The sequence below is a fragment of the Meleagris gallopavo genome, chromosome 17, assembly GCF_000146605.3.
Source record: "Meleagris gallopavo isolate NT-WF06-2002-E0010 breed Aviagen turkey brand Nicholas breeding stock chromosome 17, Turkey_5.1, whole genome shotgun sequence".
NCBI lineage: Eukaryota > Metazoa > Chordata > Aves > Galliformes > Phasianidae > Meleagris > Meleagris gallopavo.
Window position 1 is genome coordinate 248,039 of NC_015027.2, and position 27,727 is coordinate 275,765.

General features: G+C 44.2%; 1 long non-coding RNA gene across 1 annotated transcript in view; it reads left to right on the forward strand.

Annotated features, from left to right (window-relative positions):
- LOC116217261 overlaps window positions 1–27,727 on the forward strand; it is an 83,351-nt gene extending 55,624 nt beyond the window's left edge. Inside the window, exons 2-3 of the long non-coding RNA XR_004161545.1 lie at window positions 25,520–25,683; window positions 27,524–27,727. This is a non-coding gene — a long non-coding RNA (uncharacterized LOC116217261). The remainder of the gene's footprint in view (window positions 1–25,519; window positions 25,684–27,523) is intronic.

Here is a 27,727-nt window from a genome sequence, read left to right on the forward strand (position 1 = left end):
TATTGGTGCATGCAATTATTCCTCCCTAGGTGTAAGACCCTACACTTGCTTGTGTTGAACCTCATCCGGTTTCTTACTGCCCAGCTCTCCAGCCTGTCCAGGTCTCGCTGAATGGCAGCACAGCCTTCAGGCGTGTCAGCCGATCCTCCCAACTTCGTATCATCAGCAAACTTGCTGAGGGTGGCCACTATCCCCTCATCAAGGTCATTGATGAAGATGTTGAACAAGACCGGACCCAGCACAGACCCCTGGGGGACACCACTGGTTACAGGTCTCCAGCCAGACTCTGCACCACCAACGACGACCCTCTGCGCTCTGCCAGTCAGCCAGTTCTCAACCCACCCCACTGTCCACTCATCTATCCCACACTTCCTCAGCTTTGTTATAAGGATGTCGTGAATGAGGCTATCTTTGTTAACATCAGTCTTCAACCCTTGCTAAGGGCCATTGGACCCACTCTTCCTTTCCTGAAGGCTGCCAACATCACAATGTCAGATGCATGTTTGAAATATTAGAGTATGGCTGTGTACATTTATAAATTACAGATGAAATGCTTACAAAGAACCAGCGGAAAACATGAGAATAGACAGCGAGTCACAGAGAATATCACTGAGGAGTGAGACTCCTGATGCGAGGGGCTGATGTCAGTGTTGGGAATGCCCTGAGGCAGCGTGCTGTGAGCACGCAGGGCTCTGTGCTGGAGGTTCCCTCAGTCTAAGAACTGTATTCAAGTGACTGTTTGGGAAGAAATTCTGATCTATTTGTATAGCAGCACTAGAGGTGAGGTTTGGGATCTGCTGGATCTGTATGTTAGCAGTGGCATGTCCTGCAAACTTTTAAGAGTGAAATAGTGGTTGTTACACTTAACAGAGTCCCAAATGGAAGAATTCCATAGAAGAACTGCTAGGATGTTTTTACCCTTTGTTGTGCACTGTGTGTGCAGTCATGCACAGGTGTGGGTGAGTGTAAGAGTGCGAATCCAAGCACGGACACTACAGCCATGTCTTTTCCCCAATCCATGTGCAATCTAGAATGTAATGACAATGAGATCCCTGAACAGAGGCAAAACCAGTGAGCCTCTTTGGCCTGCAGTGGGCCTCAGCATAAACAAGAGCTTGCAGCTACTTGTAGGAGCAGGGCAGTGTGGGCCAGTATGCAGTGTGAGCCGAAACCAGCTGTTCCCAGGTTGGTTCAACGGAATATTCTCATAGCTCTCCTTTTACCTATCCTCCCTTCCCACAGGTTTCATGTGGGAGAGAGAAACCCAGCTTTGCAATCAGAACACTGTCAAATTAGTAGTAATTGGCAGTGCAATAAATAATCTGCAATAATAGGAACAAGTGCTAGGGGGAGCAGAAGAGCTGTTGGTCAGACAGCCACCATTTAAACAGTAGGTGTTGCTAGTGGCTTGTTGCAGTGATGAGTAAAAGTCTTTAAACCTGGAAAATATAGCGCTAAATGCATTTGAAAGAGACATGAATGTGTTTTAAAGCTTCCTGGGTGACTGGACATATCTTCCTGAATTCTACCTAACCGTTTGCACTTACCTTAAATTATGTGGCCTATGGTTTTGTGAAGTGCTGTTTTCTCTGTAGGAAACAAAACTGAGTTAATCCATTACTCTGATTCATTCTTTAGTCTGATGCAGCTGCCCTGGGGGTGAAATACATTAGTTAACCAACAGGATGTCACAGCAGAGTTTGTGAGAGACACAAAATATGAGATTTTTTAATATCAGCTGCGCTGGTGAAATCTGGAATAATTCTGTCATCTGGAATTCTTTGATTTATACCATGTACGAAGCCTAGCTTAAAAATGTCTTCAGTAGAAACTACTTCAAAATATCAGAAGTGATTTAGCCAGAAAATGGAGTCTAAGGCAATTTTTGTTGGGAGCACAGTTCACAGAAATGTATTTAAGCCAGCTGCATATACTGGCTTGGGTCCACATGTGTATCACTAGGTTGCACTCGCAGCAGAGAGGACAGTATGCTTATAAGCTATTTTGCTGCACTGAAAAGCATTATGGAACCAGAAGGGCACAATACAAAGCCTTCCTATCTCATCCCACCATCATGTGAGACTTGCATGTATTCATCCAAAAGGCATTCCCCTTCACTGGTCTGGCTGGTTTGGTCTCAGTACAGTTGTGATACTAGCAATCAGGAGAGAATATTGGGGATTTAAGTTTGCCGTGGTACAGTTTCATGATTTCACATGTGGAATTACTGGAGCTGTCTGCTGAAGAGAAATTTTAGTATAAAAATTTGGGGAACATTTGTTTTTTTCCTACTCTATAGGAAAAGTTCATTCTACTGCAATCCATCATTGGTTTATTGCTTCGGGGCTTGCTCCTAAGCAGTATTAAGTCTCTCCACATGCCTGGAAGTTAATTCTTCTTCATTCTGCCAGGTGCCTATTCTTTTCTCTTTTAAACAGCTCTCAGTACCATCCACCTTATTCTTCTGTTACCTTCTGCATGCTCATATCTATCTGTTGCATCAGTAATCACTGTTGTGATAGCACTTTGTAGATTTTTCTTCCTGTGTTTGTTCTATTGCAAAGCACTCAGTGTAGCAATAGAGCATTCATTCTTTTTGAGGAATGTATGATGTACCTCTTCAGTGCCATGCGAAAAGGACAGTGCTAATGTAAAAACAAAGCTCCCCACTCAGATACGGAAACTGGACAAATACAGACCAGCCTATGGCAAAAGTAAATATAAAAGCCATCAGATAAGTCTATGCTCAATTTGTATGGCAAAATGAAAGGTTGAGAGAATCTCTATAAATACACCAGAGCGGGGGGCAGTAAATGACCAAGGAAGGAGGGCAAAATGATCCATGAGTGGAACACCTCTCCTATGATGACAGGCTGAGAGAGCTGGGGCTGTTCAGCCTGGGGAAGAGAAGGTTTCGAGGTGACCTGATAGCAGCCTGTCAGTATCTAAAGGAGAGTAAAGGAAAGAAGGGGACAGACTCTTGAGCAGGATCTGTGCTGATAGAAATGGTTTCAAGCTCAAATAGGGTAGTTTTAGGTTAGATATAAGGAAAAAACCTTTCACAGTGAGGGCAGTGAGGCACTGTAGCAGGTTGCCCAGTGATGTGGTTGATGCTCTTTTCCTGGAGACTCAAGGTGAGGCTGGATAAGGCTCTGGGCAGCCTGATCTAGCTGTGGTGTCCCTGTTCATTGCAGAGCAGTTGAACTAGATGGCCTCCAGAGATCCCTTCCAACTCTAAGGATTCTATGAACTGCTTAAACTATAGGCAGCACTGGTAATGCAAAAACAGATGAGTACCATCTAGCCAGTAGTAACCTCAGGCCAATTACCAATTAAGAGGTTCCTAACCATCAGAGGAGACAGATTCAGGAACAGACTCCCAAAACGAAGCAATGTTTTTTGTTGTTTTTCTTTGCCCCTCTTGCGTGGAAATGAGTTCAAGAGAACTCATGTTCAGCGGTGTTTGCATGTCCTCATCCTGTGTCCCAGCAGTTCTCAGTAGCACGTGAATAAACGTCAGCATCTATACAGCATGACTTCATCTGGTCTGTTTTCATCATTCTTATCTTGGATGATAGGAGAGGAAGAAGCCAAGGGCTCTGCTTTGTGTCTATGTGGCACAAGTGATTGGTCCTAGGACAGTGCTTGCTGGTCTAAAGGCCTAAAGATACAACAGGGCAGAAAACCTACATCAGGGCATCTGTCCCTCTACAGGGCACTGTGGAGGGGCTCTCCCTTGTGTTCAGGGGAAGATGCTTGGACCAAATGTCAGATCTAGGCAGCTTTGCAGCCTGTCAGCTCCACATCTGAGATCTGTAGCATAAGCCTATCTCCAGTGGTATCTCAGTGATTCTGAATTACTTCTGCTGCTGCTCGTATACAACAGGCAGAGATGTGTATTCTCACACCCACTGCTCACCTGTTTTTCTGTTTTTCTCTTTAGTAATTGTGCAAGTTGCCTGATAATTTGTCTAAAAGTCCTTACGAGACATTACATAATGTCCTTGGAGAAACCCTGTCTGCTGTAACATTGGATACATTATTATGTAAAACTTTCTTTTTCTCAGTTTGTCTTTGAGTGGGGAGTCAGGCTGGATTTCCACTTGGCTGAGCCTGAAAGGCTTTGGGTTTACTCTGGATTGCTCTACTATTTTATTAATCTCTGTGAGCTGTGCTGGAATTGGCCTTAGTATCACAAGTGAAATGAGTTTGGCAGGGCTCTCTGGAGGTGAGGAAGCACACCTGCCTGTGCTGTGAGGTATGATTTGGCTCAAGTGGCAACACTTACTCAAGAAAGCCCCCAGTTCTACTGTGTTGATTTAATTAGTATCACCGGACCAGCTCCATGAGATAAAACCTTCCCCAGTGCCCCTCAGGAGCACCGAGTTTACTGTATGCTGAACAGATCATCAGGCAGGATTGCTGTGAGCTGGTCTTTTCCGGGAAGAATTAGTACAAAAAGACAGACAGCAGCTTATCTGCTGTATCCCCTGCCTTTGGCTTGTGTCTAGAGTGGCTGCTGAAGGTTGGAGGAGTGCTGGCCCACTCTCTCCTCCCTGTGTTGCTCAAGACTCTAGTAGCCCTCTCTTCTCTGAGGTCCTGATTGCCCGTGGATGACGAGCTTTCAAGGAGGTGTGAAGACAGCTTAGAGATTAACTAGTAAAAGGAGCTGTGAGGCCCCTCGCATCCCTGAGCATCCTGTGGCTTGAAAATCTCCAACTCCAGCTACAAGGATGTATGGCAGCAAGTCTGAGCTCTGCCCAGTTTTCCTGCAGCTGAAGCAGTAGCAGAGTAAGTATCAGCAACTACTGGCACCATCACATCATTTTGTGAGGAGCAGGGGAGTTGCTTCATTTCTGTGAGCCTTCAGCACTTGACACCTTGCACGGTTTTCCTGTCCACTGTCCTGTCTGGCATCTGCAGCAGTGCAGTTCATTATCTGTGCCTCGCGGAGAGACCTGGAGCTTCCAGGGCTGTGCTTCAGGCAGCATTCTGTTACAGAAATGGGGAGAGCACTGATGAGAGTTTGAGGCGATGTCCTGAGCAGGGACCATGCCCAGGAACTTGCCCCTCAAAGCTCCATGGCTGGGAGCCCAGCCAGGGGAGGACAGAGTTGTGTCTAGGTCAGCAGAGCTAGCCAGGAACCATTTTCTTTCATGTTCAGAACTTCTGAATGGAAGTACTTCTCTGAAACACTTCTTTTGGCTGGATGTTTCAAGGCAGAATGAAAAATTTTGTTTCAGCTCGTAGAGTTCTCTTTGAACTGGGATTCTGAGAGAACTTTTTCTTCTTGAAAAACTGAGATTAAAGAAAGTTATCTACTGCAGAAGAGTTTCAGTTGAGAAGTATATAAAAAAATGCAAAATGTTAGTTTAAAAAATCCCCTACACTGGGGGGGACGACAACAATTATTTCTAACAGCTGTGTTTTTCAAAGGGAATTTTTTCCAGTGAAAAAAGTATCTAACAGCTCTATTAAAATTGTGTTTCCTTCTGCTTGTTAACTTCTCTTTTTTCCCTTATTTGGGACATCCTGTAACAACTCAAAATCCAGAAAGCCTTTTTTTTCCCCCAAAGATATGCAAACCTCCCTCATGAACAAGTTTCAGGCTTGTCATGAAACCTGAACCCAAGGAAGGTTTCCTGGCTTCAGCTTTCATTCTGATGTTGCACATGGCTCTGGCTCAGAGGATCACTTTAGTCTTGGAGCAAGGATGAGAAATCCACTTGTGTAGAGGGGAGTAAGAAGATGGAAAGTGCATGGGCTGAAGTGTGGAAAATCCAGCAGTAGGACAACTTCTCTGTCTCTGCTCCTAAACCTCAGACTGGTGTTATGCTGCATGTACTTCTCACCATCTCTGGCAGCATTACTGGATTGCTGTGGACCACCTTAAATGTTTTCCATGCCAGCTGAGACAGAAAACTTCTGAAATGTGTCTCTGCTGTGCTGTGCATTCTCTCTTAGCAGTGCCCTCATGGTGACTCAGTCTCATTCCCTGCTTCTTTTAACCCACAGCAGGTCAAGAGTTTAACAAAGTGACTAGGGCTGGAAGCCAAGTCCCCAGAGTTGCAATCTGCAGCCAGCATGCCAGCATCTGGAAAGCGTTTGTGACCAATAAAAAATGAATGTGCAGACTCTGCCAAAGCAGCAATCATTTGGCATCTCAAGCCCAAATCTTTACAAGATGATTCTTCTGAGACTTGGAAAGGCTTGCCTCAGTGTTTTCTAATAAAAACAATTCTGGGCTGGGCCAATAGTCAGTGAACAGTGCTACGCGTTGCCACGTGGGAGACAGTCAGCCAGGGATGGGAAGACTTTGCTGAAAGCTAACCTTGGGCTGGCTTGGGCTGGATGCCTTGCATCAGCAATGGGCTGATGGCTTGGGCTGGAGACAGGGCGCTATGGATGCTACAACAGCTTCCAGACAAAGCATGCTGTGACTTTGGGCTGTTTTATCTGGTGCCACAGGACCCCCAGGGAGGGGCAGGAAGAAGAACAGGGCAGTAGAAGAGTGCCCTACTATTAGGGCATGAAGCTCTTGGTCAGTCTGACAAGAGCTGCCTTAGTCCTATCTATGGAAACGGAGGTCTCCAGCAGTCAGCAGCCACCTTTCCAGATGGTGATCTGGAGTGCTGTGCACAATCTTTGTTGAGTACAGCAGCAGTCCCACCTGTTTGACAGATCCTGACTGCAAGAGATAGTGAGATTCACTTACAGACAACAGGGGAGGTCCTTGTCCATTCCTGAAGAGACCTAAGAGAAGAGAGATGGTGCATGCGTAGGCTTTGATACCTTAAAAAGGCACAGGTCTGCCAGGGGCATTCAAAATGGAGGAAAGAGAAACAGGATGTGTGAATGCTGCTGCTACTGATGGTTCTTGCCAGCAGCTAGCTCATAGTGCTGTTGCTGAGCACATCCAAGCACTTCTTGTTTCCAGGCTCTGTTCCTAAGGATGCATTGAACTCAACACCCTGCTCTTCCTTGCAGCACTCATCTGGATGGCTTTGTCCATATGAATGTTCCTTCCCACAGCTGGCTTCCTTCTTTCTCATTGCTTTCTCTCTCTTCTCTGGAGTGGCTGTGACTAGCAGTCATGTGCAGGCCTCTAAGTCTGTTTAGACTCCACCACCACATACTCTGAATTCCACTGTGAGGAAACAAACACAAATGAGTGGAAGGTTAGTAATCATCTTAGAAGTTGCCAGAATAGTTTTTGCTGGACCTATATGGATGTTGTTCTGTTGGTGTCATCCTTCTGAGCACAGAATCAGTATAGTGCCATAGCTAAAGCAGTGCAGCTGGGGTGCAGGTAACCCCACAGCAAAACCCTGGTATTAATTCTGAAACAGTGAAAAAAAGCTGATGTTTGCTTGATCTCCTTTTTCTGAGCATGAATTTGCAGATGGATTTCTACCACAGAAGAGGAAGCTGGCATCTGAACTGCAGGATTAGAACACAGATATGATCCAGATGCTCTAGCTTTGTACATTTGTTCTTGCCTTTGAGGAGCATCAAAGCTGAAGTTTGAGTTAGGAGAATGTGGAATCCTGCAAGTGAAGAAACTTTGGTTTTTACATTTCAAACTGCAGATATTCAAAGTGAAGTCCTCTGGGACTCCTAAGGCTAAATTTAACACTGCTGTTTTACTAATTTTGATTTTGACTCCACTGTTTATTCCCACCTGGTTCCTGCTTGCAGTAGGAAGTTTAGCTGGAATTATCATGTGTCGGCTACTGCATGCCAGTTTGCTTTTTCAGATGTTTACAAAGAGTAGGTTAGGGTAACTGACCCAGGGTGGGTAAAAACATCATCACTTGAAGAGATGTTATTAGTTTTGATCAATGTACAGTGTTGGTGAAATTCCCCTTGTGTTCCTAGTCCTGGCAGGATTAACAAAACATGTGCAAAATCCCTCCAAAGAAAACAGCCAAATCCACTTAATTTGCCCTGATTTGGAAATTTTAGTTTGGGCCGTATTGGCTTTAAAAGCTGAATAAGTCTTGGCCAAAACTAGCCTGAGTTTAGTTCTCAGAACCAAGAGAAATCCAGATACTTAGTTTTGCTTCAGAGTATTTCTCGAAGCACTTGAAGTTATTGCCGGTTTAAAATGAGTCCTTGGGAGATGACTGGTTTGTAAGGGCCATGTTCTCCAGAAATGGCAATTATGTTTTCCTTTTGTTATTTTTCATGTTCTTTTTGTGAAAAGTGTCTTATTAGCCCTAGTAAGAGATTATTTAGAGCTTGCAAAATACATCTTGTGACTACTCAGCAGTTTCCATGTGTCCCTGAACAGTGCTTCTACTTTCACTTGATGGAGCCTGGTTTCTCTGTCTCTATTGTTCATGCAGCACTTTCCTCAGAGCATTAAAAATGTTCCACTTCCTACAGAAGTGGATGCTCAGATATTCTGGTCTGGGGTTGCATTAACTGTAGGAGTGCTGCTGCACTGATGCATCTGCAGAGTCTACTGTAAAAGAGCAAGGAGGTACTGGGCTGTAGCATCTTGGACAACTGGGCAGTAAGCTAGCATTGTTGTGAGTGCTACATGTGTAGGGTGGCAGCTGGAAGGATGGAAGCCTGAAGGTAGCAGTGGGATGTAAGGGAGCTCTGCAGCGAGGCAAAATATACATCTCACAAGTCAGCCAGCGTGCATGCTGCTGCGGCACAAGCAGATAGTGCACCCACCCCATGAGGTGGCAGTGGTATGTGAGTGGGACATTTCACCCTGTGATGATCCTGGGACTGGAAATCTTTCACCATTTTGATTTCTGGAGACCTCATGCTGAAGCTAATGGCTTGAGATCATTAACCCTCTTGCACACAGCAGGCACGGAATGCTTCTGCTGTTTGTTCTTAAACATATTCAAACAAAGACATCTGTTATATCTAAGCATTCTCCATGGTTGCTGCAATGCTTTCTTCTACCCTACCTCTCTGACAGTGAAGGGTTAAATCTATGTGCCTGCCTATGAGCTGTGATATGCAGCTAGGACCTGTTCTCAGGCATGTGTCCATTTCTATAATCCAATCTTCTCCACTATGGCACAGACCTGGAGGCTCTTCTGCAGCCTAGCATGGCAGATCTGCTGCCATGGGATAAGAAATGGTAGGATTATTTACATAATCACATATGCAAATAAGCTGAAATCAGGGTCCTTTCATTCAGCTTTGATTTTAAGGAGACTGTGTCCATGGGCTTGAGAGCAAAGGGATTTGAAAGCATGGTTTTCATCTCTTGACCTCTTGCAAAACACAGCACACCCCCAGAGATGTATTGCTGTTACCAGACATGTTCGGCCCAATGGGCATAAATGATTAATAGTGCAGAAACACTTGATAACCCACGCCATGCAAATGTACTCTTAGCCTCTAGGCCTACATCATCTGTTCTCTCTACTGGAAGTGTGGACTGCATCCTTATGCAGGAAATGAAAGAAACTCCATCTCCAAGGAACAAAGGGAATTCATTTCTTCATCTGGTAGAACATTTAAAAGATGTTAAGAACAGCAACAGCCTCACACCTGTTGCATACCAGATGAGCACTGGTGGAGACACGTAGAGAGGTCATTTTAATGTGTGCCCTTAAAAAGGTTACAGAGAATAAATCAGAGCACAGCAGTGTCCGTCAGTACTCAGAATGAGGATTCCAAACATTTGTGCTCTCACTTGATTCAGTTTCTTCAATTTGCACTACCTGTCCTGTAGCAGTGCTGGCCAGCTTGGCCTGGGCTTCAGGAAAGCTCCTGAAGGGCTAGACATGAATGGTATGGTCTGAACAATTCATGATGGTTTTAACCATTCACTGATCAGCTCAGTGATCTTTTCCCAGCAGTGAACTGTGTAGGGATTCCAAAGGAAAACTCCAGAACAAATCAGGCTAATAAGGCAGCAGTTTGTGAAGGCTGTACATGTTCTTAACTTGAGTGACTAAGACAGGTCCCAGTGGCATCATGTATTTTAGCCTGGCTAATGGAATGCTCTGAAAATGTAATGAATTAGTTAGCTGAAGATAGTAACTTTAATCAAACTTCTTTAATCCTTAAAAAAAAAAAAAGTTAGATATTCAGCTTTTTCTTGCAGCAGTGAGACTTGTGATAAATTGTGTGTGTTAATTAAACATTGCATTAAAAAATGTTAATTTTTTCAAGTGAATGTGCATCTTGCTCGGCATTTCTATTTGAGTGGCCTGCTCTGGCTTGAACATACGTAGAACTTAGCAGATTGGTTTAAAACCCTAGGGACAGAAAGTATAACCAGTCACCCCAGGTGCATGCCACAGATGAAACAAACAAACCAAAAAAAGTAGGTGTTTTCACTTTTATCCATTACAAATTCTGGTTGCTTGAAGCGTAACATGGCCATTCAGAGGTAGGTAAATCTTTTCCATGAGGGAATATTTTTTGCTCCAAGTCTGCTAAACAGCTTGATCATCCAGGGATTTATAGTTGCAGACTCAAGGCTGCTGTAGGAGTGCAGTGCAGTAACACTTGCTACCCAGAGGTTGGCAGAGCTCTGTAAATAGCTACTGCCACATCCACTGTTTCAGGGGCTAAAGGAATGAAAAACTGCAGATGGATTGCTCTGGAAGATTCCTCCTGGGATCTTGTTAGGTAGTGTCTGCAGTCTCTTTACCCCTTCAGCAGCACAAAGTTACCACAGGCAGGAGCAGAATTGGCTCCTTAGAAGTGTGTAAGTTGTTCCTGCCCAATTGTCCCTTCCTTGTGCACTCCACTGCATCCAGCAGACCTTGCAGTTCTTCTAAATCAGCATTTCTTGCAGTGATCTAACACTAGCATCTACACTAGCGGGACATTTCAGAAGAGCAAAGAACAAAAGATCTTGTGCTTTTTCTAGGAACCAGCTAGTGCTAAAGAAAAAAGAAGTGCACTTCTGTATTCCTCAGAACACAGATATCACAGACAGCAATGAAGCTATGTTTTTGGCCAGGAAAGCACCTATATAATGACAATATTGCGGACATTGTGCTCTCTCTGAGTCTTCCTCCTAAAATGAAGCTGAGTACAATTACTGCTAGGAAACAGTGCTACTGTTAAGACTTATCTGAGTCCTGTCTTCGATACCTGAAAGCGAGGCCATTATTACTGAGATGCATTGAATTTCTATAGCATTTGGCAGCACCAGTACAGACCAGGCAGAACTAGTTAGGTGATTTGGTATATCATGGACAAGAGTCATTACAATCTCTTCTTGAATATGAGCAGCTAAACATCGTGGCTACTGCCAGCACCACCTTTCTTCAGCAAGCCTGCTAGCAGCTGAGGCAGGAAGGGTGGGGAATTGAATAGTACTGGTGTTTTTCCTTTGGAAGGTGAGCTGCTGCATGCTAAGCTGAGTTTGCACATTTGGCAGAAACTGGGTGTGCCTCTCCTGTGGTCTCATGGAGAGACTGGAAGGCTGAGGTTGCAGCAGCCCTTAAAAATGCTTATCCATGTAATTTGATTCTGTGTGTTGTATCTACAAGTCACTTAGGATGTCTCTGCCATCTCTTGATATGTATCCTAATGAGAAGTTGACCTGGACTACAGGTGTCACCCAGCGTCCAGATTGACAGGTCTGGCCAAACTCAAGCTCGGTGAGAAGAGTGGCATGCTGACCAGTTCTGCTTGTGGAAACAGAGGTATTAGCCACAGCAGAGTATCTTGCAAGTGTGAGTATTTATAGGGAGGCAGATGTAAACCACATTTGTCCTATGTTTCTGGCAAAGAAAGAGCGTGAAATATTTGTGACCCAAGTCATTGGCTTTCTTGCCATTTGTATAAAAATTTCCAGATGTGATTGTTGATGCTTCACCTGGGACCAATTAAAGGAAGAAGGAATATCCAGAACCAATTGTGTACATGTGGATACTTGACTTGTTTGTGTGCGCGTGCACATCTTTGTTGCAATATGTCTGTTTTAAAATAAAGCAGAATTTCAGATCAAAGAACTTCTATCTTCTCTTTCCAAGGCCTTCCTTTTGTCTACAGAACCCTTTCCTTCTCAGATTGTCCCTGTCCCAAAGCTCAGGATCTATTTGGAATCCTTTGATGCTTACATTCATCACACCTTTTCTGTTGTTTTACCTCCAAATAGCTGCTTTGTGGCTCGCCTTAATCACAGTGCTCTTCTGTGCAGTCACAGGAATTTTAGTGGGGAAGATTCCCGGATATTGTAAGCTTGTAGAAAGATAAGAGTGATGTCCCCAGTAATGCAGCAGAGACTAACCACAACAGGCTCCAGCACATCACCAAGTGAGTCGGTTCTCTGTCTCCTGCACTCTCTTTCCTCACTCATCACTACAGCTGTCAGCCTTCTGGGTCCTTATTGTGTTGTGCCTAGGGATTAAACTTCTGGTTCTTCCCTTCCAGGATACATCCGCAAAGTTTTTCCTCACTCCACTACTATCTGGAAACTTTCCTTCTTGCTCTTTTTCTGTTGAATTTCTCCATACGTTTTGTCTCTCCCCATAGGTTTCCCTGATGGCATTCACCAGGCTGCCTCCTGCCATAGTCATACCCTGCTGGAAAGTAAATCACAAGTCACCCAGTCTTCTTCCCTTTTTGCTATCCTTGTTTTTGCAAGGGGAGTTCAAGCGAATAAACAACCTGCAGACACCTGGTGCTTTTCAGGAACCTTATACTCATGGCCAGAACAAGTGCATACAAGGACAGGATGAGAACCCAGCTAGACTGCAAAAATTAGGAATAGACCCAAAAACACAGAATTCAGAGTAGCCAACAACACAATTTGAACTTATTTTTCTGTGTCTCAGTCATTCTCTTTAGCCATAGTCAAAACCATTTTATGTACATCCCTCTACGGCTGCTGGTGTCACCCACCTTGTGTAGTGGGTACAAAGCCTTCCTCATGTAAACGCTTCTTTTGAAGGGGGAAGATGCAGGGTCTGGTGTGCAACAGGAGTTATTGAACAGAAGGTCTAGAAACAGAACTGTTGCTGGAGGGGCTGTTTCTGTGAAACTTCAAACCCAGTGTGGAAAGCATCAGGTCCAAAGTGAACTTTGCTTTCTTCTGTCTCCTATTTTAGAATTCCCTAATTCTCTTCCAAATGGATTTGGGTATGTTTATGTTTCTTTTCAACAGAGGGGATAATTAAAATGCAATTGTGAATGCTAGTAAACATTTTACACAATCATTGGTTCATTAACAAGAAGTTTCCAAGGTAGTTACATTTTAGCTCTAAATTTTCAGCTTTTCTACCACCAGATTCACAGCTAGAGTAGGATCAACAGTCTTACTAGTTGATATGTTGAAACACAACTACAGTTCTAGTGTAGCTTTATCTTTTCTGTACCTTTATGGGAGAAGTATATACATGCTCCTAAGCAATTGATTATAATCTTTCTAGAAGGGATACTTTTGTTTCCTTGAGATGTGGTGACTAGAGATGATTTAGTGTGTTGGTGTGCCCTGGAAAATGTCCTTAAAAGCTAAAATTGTCTGCTTTATTTTTTATATTATTTCAGGAGGGACGCATTTAGAAAATCAGGACGTGGATGTCATTTCTTCACTGAAGTTTTTAGATAACTTGTCTTCTTCAAGTCCAGGTGTGCAAAGCTCTCAGACTGCCTTCATGGCTTATGCTGGCACCACTAGCCCTTGATGCAAGCAGAGTCCTGCAGTATAGATGGGTGCAGTTCTACTGTATTGTGATATGTGGGTGCCACACAGTCCAGCTGCCCAGTACTGACTCTCAGTCTTCTTCCATATTGCAAGGCAGTAAGAAAATTAATGGTGGTGCAATAATAGTGTTGTATCTGCTATGTTTCCTTGCAAACATTCCAGCTGCCTTGGCTTAATACCACTGCACCATGATATGTGCTGTGCACAGCTGGTCCCAGAGAGGAAGAGTAAAGATAAACTGATACAGTGTGTTCAGCAGTGCATCAGCCAGGTTGTCTCAACTTCCAGCATGGTGCCAAAGCTTCCCTAAATTGGCTTTTAGGTGCTTGGCCTCTCTGTCTTCAATCTGAGTGGTTCCAGAGCAGTGATTTTCTCCTGTCCAGGTGCTGTGAGCTGTAGCCTCTTGAAGGAAGGAGTGAGACAGGGACTGGGCAACAGTGCCGAAAGAGCAAATGCAGGAGGAGTGAAGGTGGGCAGCTGGCAGCCAGGAGGCTGGTAGGCAGGCTGCTATTAGTTCCCTGAGCACTGGGATGGCCCCAGGGCACTGCAGGAAGACTGGGACTGTGAGGAGCTACTAAAAGAGGTGAAATGGAAGACAGGAGTGGATAGAAGAGATTCATGGCTACATTAGAGCAGAGGAGTTGAGTGCTAATATTCTGATGGCATGATCAAGTAGCTGGCAAGGTTGGTTTGCAGCAAGGCCAAGATGAATATTCTGCTGCAGAAATGATTCCTTGCTTTGCAGAGGAATTTCTGCCAAATCCTTTCTTCTTCTGGCTCCCAGAGCTGAGTATCTTGCTCGAGTCATGGGGCTTCCAACCAGTTTTCCTAGCTTCTGCATACTAAAGTGGTACTCACACTTCTAAAAAGAGCCTCTGCTCGCTCGCTCTCTCCTTCTCTTCTTCACTTTGGTGAATTCCTGCCTCCTCCCTTTTAAGCATTGCTTATTCAACTTTCCGTGCTAGATTCTTACCCCGCTCTGGAGCATACTGAACCCTGATCTAAGAAGAGGAGGAGAGGCAATTTTGGGAAATATTCAGTCTTCCTGCTATTATGAGACAGGTCTGACTCCTTTGAGTTGTTCTGTGCCTCCAACACTGGCTTGTTTGAGATGCTTAAATGAACTCTTTGAAAGTTTGGATTTTTTTCTGCCTGACAGGACACGTGTATCGTTGAGGATCTGCCCTCTGGTTCCTGTTTAATCAACACTGGGCTGTGCCCTAAACTGCAGGTGGCGGGGCTTTGGCCGGGTACGTGCTGACCAGAGTGGCTGAGGGCCAGGGGGCAGCAGCGGTGCCATGGGGCTGGCGCGAGCAGTTCCACGGAGGCAGCACCCCTGGGGCTGGGGGAAAGCCTGGGGGTGAGCGGAGGCGGGGGTGCCTATGGCGGGTGGCCGTCTGCCTTGTCTTGTCTGTCAGACCTGATTAGATGTGGCTGGCGCTTTGCGAAGGCCTCCACGCTGCGAGGGGTGGAGTCTGGCTGGAGGGGCAGAGCTCGGCCCTCCTTCCTTTATGTGCTGCTGAAAAGTAGCCTTTGTTGCAGGGTTTGCGGGCTTTGTCCAATCCTGGAAGCTGTGCCCCTTTCTCTGGGCTTCAGCTCCTGAATGAGGTGAGCAACCCTGGCTTTTCATGTCATATCTTAGCTCTGTCTTGCATCTGCGCTTGGGTATCTCGCTGAGCCCCCAGGGGTCGAGAGAAGTATTTTTCCTGCTAGTTCAGAGTTCTTAATGTGAAAATGTATTTGGCAAGGATCCAGCAAGGTGTTAAGCTACTTTCAGTCTGGAGTTCCCCCCAGGTCCCTCCCTTGCTTCATATATAGCCTTTTGAAAGAGCTAGAAGAACTGGAGACAGAAACTCAAATAAAATCCACTGTTCCAGGGCTTTCTGCAAACATGTTCTTCTCAGCCCAAGTGATCTGCAGTTAGTGGTTTCCCATATGGGTTTCTATCATTAGGTTTTGTCATGATAGTATTAATTTCAAGCAGCATAATAGACTGGACATAAGCAACCTCAGTGGGCTCCATGGACAATGAGCTCAGGTGTGGATCATTGTCCAGCCCCTACAGACTGCATCCCAAAATCTCCCTTCCTAAGAGCCACAAGATGCATAGATCCTGCCAGCCAGCTTGGTGAGTGGGAAGGCAAAAGGTGGATGTTCCAGGAAGCAGCTTGCAGCCCAAAGATAGCTGGGACCCAGTGGTCTTGCCTTAAGAGTGGGATGGAGATGGACTGGACATGCACTAGTGTCCAGGCATAGGCCAGTGCCTTGCTCCCACTGCTTCCCCAGCAGTCCCCATACCACCCCTTGGTGTTAGTCATCATCTACAAGTGAAGAGCCTTCGCCTGCGTGGAGCATAAAACCAAGCACTAGATCTTTAAGCCATTCCTCAGCTCCCTGCTGGCCATTCACTCTGTCACCAGGACAGCACCAGAAGCGCTGCTGCAGCCTCTGGAGAGCAGACAGGCTTGCCACCACCAGATCAGGCTGTCCAGGGCCCCATCCATCCTAGCCTTAGGCACCTCCAGGGGTGGGATGTCCACTTCTCTGGGCAGCCTGGGCAACAATCGACTTTGCTATATTTACTATGTGTTTTCATAGTTTAGATTAGACTAATTTTCAGAGCATAGTATCTGGAGAACCAGCTATCTGTCTTTAGGCAACAGATCTTCAATAGGAGCTGACCCTCTCCTGTGGTGCCTTGGGGAACAATGACAGACCCAGAGAATTCTTCTCTGCAGACTAAGGTTTTCATTGCCATGGGCATGCACAAAGCTTTGGCACTGCAGGAGTTAAATAGCTTGCATGGGGTGGAGGATTTTTCAGCCAAACTCGAACTGATTGCACCTGGTTTGTTCAACCTGTGTGTAAATGACACCATGGTCTTCCCACCCCCACCCCAGCAAATGCCACAGGGGCTGCCAAGGACTACGTGCAGGCAGGGCTGTGTGAGCAGGTGTAGGGCCTGCAGCGGTAGGAGGCTCCTTGCTGGGCTGGGAGCAGCCGCGCTGGTCACACGTAGGCTGCAATCGCCGTAAGTCACTGAGGTGACAGTGAGTCGAAGTAAAAAGTCCCCACTGTTAACACCTCAGCCTCTTGTTGAACATACTTGTCAGTTACTGTCAGGGTGCAGTAGGCTCCGTTCCTCCTGAGGAGAAAAACTGCGAACTTTGCTAAGCCTTGCTCAGGCAGCTTGCTGGGGCCATGTGGCTCTGCCTGCTGCCTCTGTGCAAAGCACAGGGCTGTGGGCTCCAGCCAGGCGGGGCTGCGGCCAGGCCGGCTCCTGCCCATGCTGGGCGAATTGCTCCTGGGACAGGCTGGAGCACTGCTCACTGAGGGCACTGCTCACGCTGCTCTGTGTCACCATTGCTTTCCCATCGTGGGGAGATGATGAAAGATTTGCAGCTGCAGAGCTGGGACTCAGAATTTAAATGTACTGATTTAGAATCTTTGTGAATTCAGAGGAATTCTTATTGAATTCCTTACAGGAAATCCTTACAGGAAACCAGGCTGGAAGTGTGTGAAACTGCTTCACTTCATGTGGGTGCCTCATGCAGCTCTGGAAATGATCACTATCGTGCATTAGAGAGAGGATTAAATTATTCCCATCTTTCTCTCCTCCCACACTGACTCCAGGCAGTCCTTCCTTTTCCAGGCCACGCACACAGACAATGAATGTCACCAGCTGATCCAGCTCTGGCGTAGCCCATGCGTTTTGACTTGTTGCTGGAGGTACTGCTTATTTCTTGTTTTGTGTTCACCATTAAGACCTAGCCTAAATCTCTGGGTGTAAACAATGCCACTCTGCTGATTTTAGTAAAGTTTTACCCAGCTACAGTGCAAAGATACTGGCCCAGAGCTCCTGAAAGCTGACCTGCATTTGGTGGGGGTTTTTTTGGCTTTCTATAAAGGCTCTGAAATGAGGCTGGGGAGATTCCATGTTGTGGCCCAGCTGGCGTGTGCAGCCACAAATAATAATTAATTGACTCTTTAAGGAGTCTTGCAAACTTTTTTTTTTGTCTGTCTGTCTTAAGCTCCTTTTAATTAACTTCAGTCATGTCCCAACACATCATCTTGGCTGAATCATGAACCTCACTGTGCCAGTTTTTCGCATTCCTGAAATACACAGGCCGCCAGTGTTGCGAATGCAGCTCAAAGGCAGTGGCTCAGAGGAAGTTGGGCAGCTCTCCTGGAACTCTGAAATTTTCAGGAACTGTTGTGAAATAGAGAGGCTGAGCGGACCAGCCTTCCACTTCCACCTCCTCCCTTGCTGCCCAGCTCCCAGCAGTGTTTCTGTCTTGCACTTTATGCGCTGACGCAAGGAGCAGCAATTGTAGCAGGCACCTGTGTACAAGCAGCTTTGTCCCTTTAGAAGGCACCTTCATTCGGGTTACAGTGCTTGGGGCACGCAGCCTTTTTTTCCTTCAAGAGTTTGTTTCTGCGTCACACTTCTTATTGCAAAGGGTCAACTTTCATGATTGTAGGGCTTGTTAACAAGATACTCAGGTATACTTAGTCACCAAAAATTTTCATGTGGCAACATGTTTTGTGCTTCTTTACTAGAAAGCTTCAAGTCTGGTCTGAGGATTGTAAGGATTGTTTCCATCTTTTCAGAAATTTGTGGTTTGAGACTGTCTCCTTATTGCTTTATAACCTGGCCGTTCTCTCACTATTGGCTGGTAGAAATAATTCCCATGTTTTTATTGATGTAAAGTTGTATCAATGCCTGTTGTCCCTTGGTCTGTTTGTTGTGTTTTGAGCCAGAGAATTCTGCACTTAGTAAGCCCAACTCAATCTTAGTATCCATTTAATAGTATGTTTAATTTACTGAAAAAAAGGCAAATCTTACTGTCACCTTTTGACGTTTATTTAGAGAGCGCAGCTTTTATAATGAAATGGTCCAACCAGAACAAAACAGATGTGTTATATTTGGTAGTTTAAAGCTGAAACTCAGTGAATACAGGTGAGAAAGAAGGTGCGGCGTTACAGTGGTGAGGATCTTCGTCCATTTGAATAAGTTACCACTGAGTTCTTAATTCCTAACTGTTTTTAAAATCATATTTGGAAGCGCAGTCTAGAAGAAATAAGCATATTTAAGAAAATAGTTGTGTCAGTGTTCTCTGTACTGAAGTCTAGAGGGTTGCAATCTATTTTCTGCCTTAGATGAGTAGGAAACAGCACCATGACAGCAGGTTCAGGTGGTGTGCCCCAGGCTGCAGGTGAGGAGCCAGGAGTTGCCCAGAGAACTCTTTCAGCAATACTCGTGTTTCCACAGCAGCTCAGGGATTGTTGCTCTTGCCTCAGACAGAGGTGGCATATTGCACTTCTGTGGCATATTGGTGAGTTTTGAATAAGTAGGAGGAAGATAAATATTATAGCTAATTAAAAACAAACAGAGAAAAAAAAAATAGCCTCAGCCTTTTGGGAAAAGGATAGGAAAATCAGGAAAGATGATTACAAACAAGCACCAGGTATGAGCATGGAAGCCATGCCTGGATTACTGGGGGCAGACAAATGGTCTGAAGATGTAGACCCATTGTAAAAGGAGAAGAAGCAAGAGCAGCATTGGATGACAAGAGAGTAAAACAAAAACACTGATGAAGAATCCACATAATTCACATGAACATCAAGCCAATTCCTACTGCATCTGGTATGTGACACTTCGCTGTGTATACAGACTCTGATCAAGCAGCAGCAGCAGCAGTCACTAATATGATGGAGAAGTTGTTTATGTTGGGGAAAAAACTTTATAAAGTCAGTAGCAGAATAACTTACAATGAGAAACAGGGAGCTTCATGAGCTGTTAAGGGACACACTCAATTCTGTTGCCTCTTCAGGATGCAAATGTCTGCTGACATGCAAAGGATTTGGGTCTTCCCAGTTCCAACCATCAGGAAAGACCAGATAGGCTGCTGTGGGTAAGTTAAGGAATACGTTTCCTGTGAAATACTTTTGTTCTAACTATGTGGCTTTGAGGAATGTGTTAGTAACAATTTCCCAATTGATTGTCATAGGAAGAACACTGCATTTATCTGAGCAGCGCCAGATGCAAGGCAGTGCACACTCCAGAGAGCTGCAACTAATGAGTGGGTTGGACTCCAAAAGAGGTGCATGTAAAATGCTGGCATATCAGAAGTGCAGGACTGTCTTAACAGTGATTGATTTAAAAAAAAAAAACAAAAAAGAAAGAAAAAAAACCTCATGGATGTTATGGTGTTTTTCCAGAAATTATTCCACTCAGGAATAGTAAACACTGGTTTCTAAAGCTCCTTACTGGGCACCTCTCCTGGAAGAAATGCTGCAACAGCAGAACTAAAATGTGTTTTCAGAGAGGGCTAGACTTGGCCGTGACCCATTGAAAACCTGTTCAATTCACTGAGTGAGGTGCAAGAAGAAAAAAAGGAAAACTGAGTCACTTGTTGCTAGAAATGATGAAAACAGCTATCAGGGCATGCTCAATGGATCCATGTGTAGGCATCATGCTTTTTCTATGAGTAGGTCAAGGCTTCAGGAAATCTCTGAGGAGATTTAAACAAATTGTCATGATGATGATGTATTATTTTCAGCTATGGATTTCTTTCAGCCCTCCTTTGCTTAGGCAAACTATCATTTTTCAAGTGCTGATAGTAAGGCTGTTTATCCTAAGTATCTGCTGTTAGGATTCATATATGTGTTTATGAGTAGAAATGTAGTTTTGTAGCAGCTTTAATACTACCTATCCCTGCTTTATCAAAGTCAGTGCATTTGGTTAATACAGCTCTCTTTCACGACTGGTAAAGATGTGATCCCAGCCTCACACTCATGTAGAAAGAGAAAAGGAACCTTTGAAAAGAAAAGCTTCGGGATTACTTAACCTGAAAAGTAAAGCAGTGAGAGAAACAGAAAATGACTCAGATAGCACTAGTCAGAAACTGTGGCCTGCAGGTGAGCCAGTAGTTGTCTTCAGAGGTTTGACCAGGCAGCTACAGGCTTGCTGACCTCTTCTAGCTAGTCAAATAAATGTATAAAATATTTATTGACTTCTCTCTATTCCCAATGACTTTTGCTCCCATTGGAATTTTTCAGCACTGTGTGTCGATGTGACAGAACAGAACAGACTGAGGAGCTCTGCTTCCCAGTGTTATTTTGTGTGCTTCCACAGTGAAAGGGTGGTTCTCAGCTTTCTGCATAGATATGTACCAGGCATTTTCAGCCTACGTTTCCAGTTCCAATGGACTTCAAAAGAGGAAACTACTCCCATTAATGTTTTGCATGATAACAAGTTAGACGAGCATCATTTTTGGATCCAGTTTGTGGAAGACTGCTTACTGCCAGTGCCAAGTGGGCGTCATAGTTGAGACTATCAAATGATGTCTGCTGTGTTAAATGCTTTGTTGGATTTCCTGCTTGGAAAGTGATGCATGTGCCAGACAAGCAGTATTTTCTGTTTTGGCATTAAAGCAATCTTGGCACACAGTGCAAGCTGTTTACTTTAAAAGCTTTATTTTAAATATAGTTTTGGAATGCAGAACACACTTAAAATGTCTGCAGATGAACAGCAGTGGAGAGGACAGCAAAGCATCCTTTTTTTTTACTCTTGTGTCCCTTAGAAATACTTCAGTATGCTTTGTTTATGGGAGCTGCTTCTGATTTGTGTGTAATTTTTCATGCATTGTCTCTTGCTGGGTTGGACAGACAGTAGAGAACATGTAACTGGAAGATAGCTAAAACTGAGAGCATAGAAGAACATAATGGACAGCAAAATTTAAATTCCTTCTAGTATTCCTTGATTTTCCTGTGATATATCATTGGTGGAAGGACAACATGCTCCATTTTGGTGAGCAGTCAACAGAAATAATCTGTGCCAGGATATGGAAGGGCACTCTTCCTAGAAGGACACTGCAGAGCCAGTGGACAGCTGACATGCAGTGCCATTGTTTTTCACCTAGCAAAAAAGCTTCAGAATGGCAAGCATGATGCCAGAATACAAAACACTTAATTTATCAAAGCCATAAGTAAGAAACGCTGTGTTTTTAGTTTTAGAAGTAACTTTTGTACATTTATGACTTTTTCCACATTAAACATCATTTATGACTTGGAAATTATTCAGGCAAGAGGCATGTGGTTTCTGCTCCTGAATATCAGCAGCAGGTTTGCTAGGTTGAGTCTCTATTTTATGTTGACTTTTTTTGGCTTTTCATTTATCTTTTGGGTGGACCTTCGTGGAGCAAGCTGCCTCAAGGAGAATCCATAGCCTTCTTTCTAAAGAGAAGACTACGTGCTCTGCTTAACGTGAAGAAGATGGCATCGATAGAGGGAATTTGATTTTGGAAGCCAGACGTGTGCAAAGCAGACTTGTGAAAAAGTGTGTTTTCTGAGATGTTCGTTCATCAGAGCAGTTGCTGGAATAAGTTGAGAAGTAGGAATTTCACACCTGGTTTTTGAGACACTAGTCGATAGGTTTTTCCATATGCAATGTGAGAAGTTATGGAGTAGCTGTTGAATTTTCAGTTAATCCTATTCCTGCAAATAAATGGTAAACGGTTGATGCAAGATCTTGGTTTATGACCTAGGAACTCTGTTTTACAATTTCTACTGAGACTTCAAGGGCCTTGTTTTGCAGGCCCTTCTATGCATAAGTGCAATGTTTGATGTGGATGGAATTACATATTCTCCGTGTGTATCAAAGCAGAGGAAACGGTATGGATTGGGTCTGATTTTGTCCCTTTAGCAGTTTATATTCTGGCATTAATTCTTTAGCCAGCCAGGCAGGACAGATTTAGAAATGAATGCCAACATTTTTGCTTTTCTGTATTCAGTATTCTGTCCTGGAAGAGCAATGCTCCTTCCCCTGTCCAAGCACTATGCAGGGGCCCAGTTCTGCTCAATGCTGCATCCCATTACTCCATAGAGTTACTCATGACAAATACATGCTGCTTTTTGGGGGGTAGTGATGGTGCAGCTATATTTTTACCTTTGTTGCCTTTTTTATGTTTAATTATTGCATTACCAAGTGTGTTTAACCATTTGTCTGTGCTGAGTGACAACAGTGCAAAATTTAAGGAGAGAAAAATGATTTTGGTTTTGTTTGCTCACTTGGCTAGATGTGCCTACTTTGTATCCCAGCTGCTTTTGCAAGTCTAATATGCCTCTTTCCAGAACCAGGCTCTCTTTCCTGGAACCCTGTCCCAGGGCTCAAAGCGATTATCTCTGGCCTCCCACAGTAGAGTGGCCTGTAGGAGCAGCTTGTCACTCCCTCTGTCACCAAGTCAGGACAGTGAGCTTACACTTGGTTGTGCAACCCTCCTAGCTCGATGAAGTGTGTAATATGTGACAGTTTAATAATGGGAAGAGATGATGAAAGCAAAGAAATAGGCACGGATGGGAAGAGATATCTGAGGGCTGCCAGGGCAGCTGTTTGAGATCTCTGAATCAGATGGAGAGGGAACTCCACCACCCTCAGTTTCCCAACTCTCAAACAAGCCATCTCCCATGTGCAAAGCAAAACGAGCTCCACCCCAGCCCTACCATGTTAGCCGAGCTCTGATTAATATGTGGCAAATTCCAAAGGTAGCCCTGTCAGTCTTGCTGACATTCCCACTGGTAATATGAACCACGAAAGTGTTCCCGTTCTTCTGATTAATATCAAAATAATTCTGCTCGATTAGATCATTACCGAGAGGAAATGTAGGGAAAACATAAATATTCTGCGGAAAATGCAGACTTCAGACAAGAGGCAAAACTGCAAGTTTCCATGGTTTGTAAAATTTTTCACCTGATAGGAGAAATAAGGCCTGTGATTGTCTGCTGCTCTCCAACAACCCTCCCAAGAACATGCTTATCTCAGCCTTCCTTCTTTGTTTGTAGCTCACTCATCGTGTTGGAATGAGCAGCTCTAAGCTAATCAAGTGCATGCATCTTTGAAGTGTTAGAGACTTTGAATGGAAGACCCAAAGGCAGAGACGCATGTAACTGTTTCCTTGACAAGTCTGGCAAAGTAAAATTAGTGCAGTTTCAGATCTTGGCACATCACTGGGGCACTGAGAGTGGAGGGAGAAGCAGTTTCTTTAAATCAACCCTACCATGTATTCCTGTGGCATTCTCTGCTGAGGCAGAAAGCCTGGTGTTTGCCTTAAGGTATGAGAAGAGGATCTGGGAAGTTAGATGAGAAGAGCAGAAAGAGCCTGAAGCTCTTAAACAAGAAGAATGAGGGAGAAATGTGATAGCATCTTGAAGCAGTAAAGGGCTTGAGGGGCAGTGCAAGTAATACAAGGATAATGGGTATAATTTATTCTCCATATCCAGGGCATAAGGGACAAAATGTCAAGATTTTTAACTACAGTATGACTTAGGACTAAGGCTAATGAAGCCCTGGCACAAAGTGTAACAGTCACTATGGGGTGTATGAAGGCAATCTTTAAAACAGGATGTAAAAATTTCAGTCCAGGACTGTAGACTGAGCTAACTTGCCTTGGAGCAAGGAGAAGGTACCTTTCTGTCCACAGTTTCTGTGCATCCCTGCACCAGTGGGAGTTAATATGACAATGCAGTTTCTGCTACGAGATATGGTTTAGTAGCTTGTGGTAGTAATGATGGGAGAACAGTTGGACTAGATGATCTTGTAGGTCCTTTCCGAGCATGTGATTCTGTGATTCTATGAAAGCTAGCCTGTAGCAAGAAGCTCCCCTTGCTTTCCCTCACTTAGATTCTAACTTACAGAGGAAGACAAGAGACAACAGAGACGTATTTTATCCTGTGGTTTCTTGTCTCTAAACCTTCTCAGAGCATGGGATGCACCATCTGCTGTATGGCTATTCACACCCAAAGTTTGACATCAATTTCAAAGTTAGTTTTGGGTCCAGCTCCCCTCTGCAGAGAATGCTTTGTACCAGGATTGGCCTCTATGTTATGGTAAACGCTGTTCATTCTTCTCAGTCAATAGCCTTTCTAGAAGATCTGTGCACAGAGTAGTCTGAAGCCTAGTATGATATAGGCCAGTAGGGATCAGTGTATTAGCTAAGAACCAATATATTAGTTTAGCAAAAAGAATCAGTGAGCGTGAATTCTAAAACTTTCAATTTCAACTTGCTTGGTGTGTGAACAGCCTTGTTTTCTCGTATCACTTGTTGCCAGTATCAGTGTGTGTGAAGGTATCAACAACACATCTTCTTAACATGGCACAGCTCTTGAGGAGAGAGAGTGATACTGATTTTGGAGAAGTGTAAGAGAAGTGACAAAAATAATGAAAGATCTTAAACCAGAGCAATTTGGGTATCAGTTGCTGTACAAGAAACATCTTTAATCCAATGAAGGACTTTCAGCCCTGGTCTGACACATCCACAGGGAATTTCCCATCAGATATACCTTATTTCTCTACTGTTTGTGCCATGTGCCCCATCTTAGACCACAGATAACTCTTCTAGGCATGCTCTGGGTGAGGACGGGGGACTGGATCCTACTGGTAAAGCAGGCAGTTGAGGAGATGAAGCTGCTTGCTTTGAAATGTCTTCTCCAGAGCCTCCCTGGCTTCAAAATGGTGCTGGGAATTCACTGGCAGTTGAGCAAGGATTTTCAGGCTTTTACTGGGTTCTAAATGTGGAAACTGAAATCCCTGAGAAGTGTCCAAATCCCTGTGTGGCTCCAGGTTATAGTATGTTTTCAGACTCTCTCTCGTTTCTCCCTTCAGTGGAAGGCACTGGCTTCAGCAGTGTTCTGCCTTCTTCAGCCTGCCCTTTAGAAGAGGGCTTCTCAAGTGTGAGCTAATATCATCCTATCCTGAATAGTTGAAACTCTGTAACATGCTGAGAGACCCAGTCCTGGCATTTTGTTGTATTCTAGCCCGCAACCTTTCCTTTTCTGAGAAACCTAACCACTTTGTCTCCTTTATTTTTTCCTTCTCAGCTCTCTAGACACGTCTGCTGCCATGAGATGCCTCAGCCAAGGATTTTGAGCCAAGATATGAGTGAAATGGTTTAACCAGATGTGTGCCCATGTCTGCAAAATAGAATTTTAAGATGCTGAAATTTAAAAGCTTGCCATCATCTCCCCTGCCTCCCAGCAGCAAGGTAAATAATGGGTGGGACAGCAGCATATCCATTAAAACACCTTTTTTCAAGGGAGAGGATAGGAGGTTATAATCTGACTGTAAAAATTTGCTCCAGGCTGAAAACTTGGCAAACAAAAGCTTAGCTTAGAAGTGATTAAAAAGGAAACAATGAAAAAAGAATAAAATAAACCAGGGCAGTCATTTTGGGTGGAGATGAGGGCCTAGAGCTTAGAGATCATTCTTTAGTGAGGGAGGAGAAGGAATGGCTCAAGTTGTATTTGGCTCTAAGCCCTACTATAAGTAAGCGTTTCAGAGCCAGGAGAACATACTGCAGCATCTGAATACATGTGCAATCCCTGGCCTCTCCCTTCACCCATTTATCAGAGGAAAGTTGAGCCCTCCCATATTCTTAAAAGCACAGGGGATGCAGATATGGTGGCAGTAGCTGGATTCTTCCTACTGTTACTTTCTGAGTGTGGATTTCCCTGTAACTTAAATTGTAAAAGCAAATAAAGAAACTGAGATTCAGCTTGCCTAGAGAAGAAGAGGTGAATATGTTACTTTCAGCACTGTGGAGCTTCTCAGACCTCTCTCGCTCACTTCTGTGAGTCACACCTGATGCTCGGGATCCATTCTTTGCTTCTGCTTTTAGCATCACACAGAGCCACTCCTGAACAAAAGGATGATCCTTTGAAGCCGCTTAATGTGGGCTGACTTCTGCACGATTCCAGTTACAGTTCCAGAGCTAAGGAAGAAGAAGGAAAGCTGGCTGGATGCATAGCAGCAGAAACCATGAGCACAGAATGAGCCTCTAGAGGGAAAACTTTTCCAAAGTATTTTCTAATGTGCACACCACATATGTTTGGCAGCATGGTTTGCACAGACCTTAGGGAACAAACATAAGGCCCAGCCAGTAACCAGTTGTCTTTCTTCATCTCAGGACCCCTGGGCCTCTCCAGTCAGTGTGCCCACACATAATTATGTTGTTGGCTCCTCCTGCAGCAGTGTCATTGTGTATCAAAACTTCATACTTAGAGATTTTCTAAACTTGATTGGATAAAGCCTATAGCAGCCTGATACAAGTTTGCTAACTCTCCTTACTGCTATGCACACTTCTAAAACAGCTATCCCCTCAGCTACCTTTTGGAATGCTTTGGCTGTAGCAGGCACCAAGACACAAAAAGCTAAATGAATGACCAAAGGTGTATAGATATAAAAGACCCTTTCTGAAATTTTCTTAACCAACCCATGTTTCATAAATGTTTTGTTCCATCAGCATAAGGGCAGTCCTAGTTTAGATGGAATGTTACCTGTCTGTTCCCAAACAGGCCTCCTTCATAGGGCAGCACAGCTTGAACTTTTTTGGCTTTTGTAACAGGCTTCATCATTTACTTGTACATATTTTCATATGTGTTTGCAGATCCTTTATTTAAGTACCCAAGTACTGTCTGAAGTACTTAGTGCTCTCCAACAGCTGATACTTTGCTTTTTGTACAAGAAATGCACTTTAATTCTGTCCTTTCTCAATCCTTAAATGAGGCAGGTGGAAAAAGCCAATAAAGGAACATATAGGACTAGGTCTATTGGTTAAGAAGGCTTGGAGAAGTTTTGCCTTTTGCTACTACCTAGCCAGATAACATTGCAGTATTAAGAGATCTCTTATCTGTGCTGGTGTACTGCATAACTTGAGATCAGGCTGTGAAAACACTGTCTTTCTGAATGTCTCCGTAGGATCAACTCTAGTGAGGAGTGGAAGAAAACACTTGTTAAAGATCTTGTTAAAGAGCAAGAAGCAGCCTGGCCTTTCAGTCTGCTCTTGTATTTCAGTGCTGACTGTATTGTCTGTATTTCCTTTTCAGGGAAGACTGAAATCACTGAGAATGGAATCCAGTCCATCTTCTGGCTCTCCAAATGCAGCAACAGCATTTTATGGACTGATCTTCTACAGCTTCCTCTGAGCACTAGAATTTCCAGGTGCATGTTTTCAGAGCACAAGCAACCCCAGGAAAGCTGCTTTTCAAAAGGTATGTCATCTCTTGTTTAAACCAAAAGAACTGAAAAGT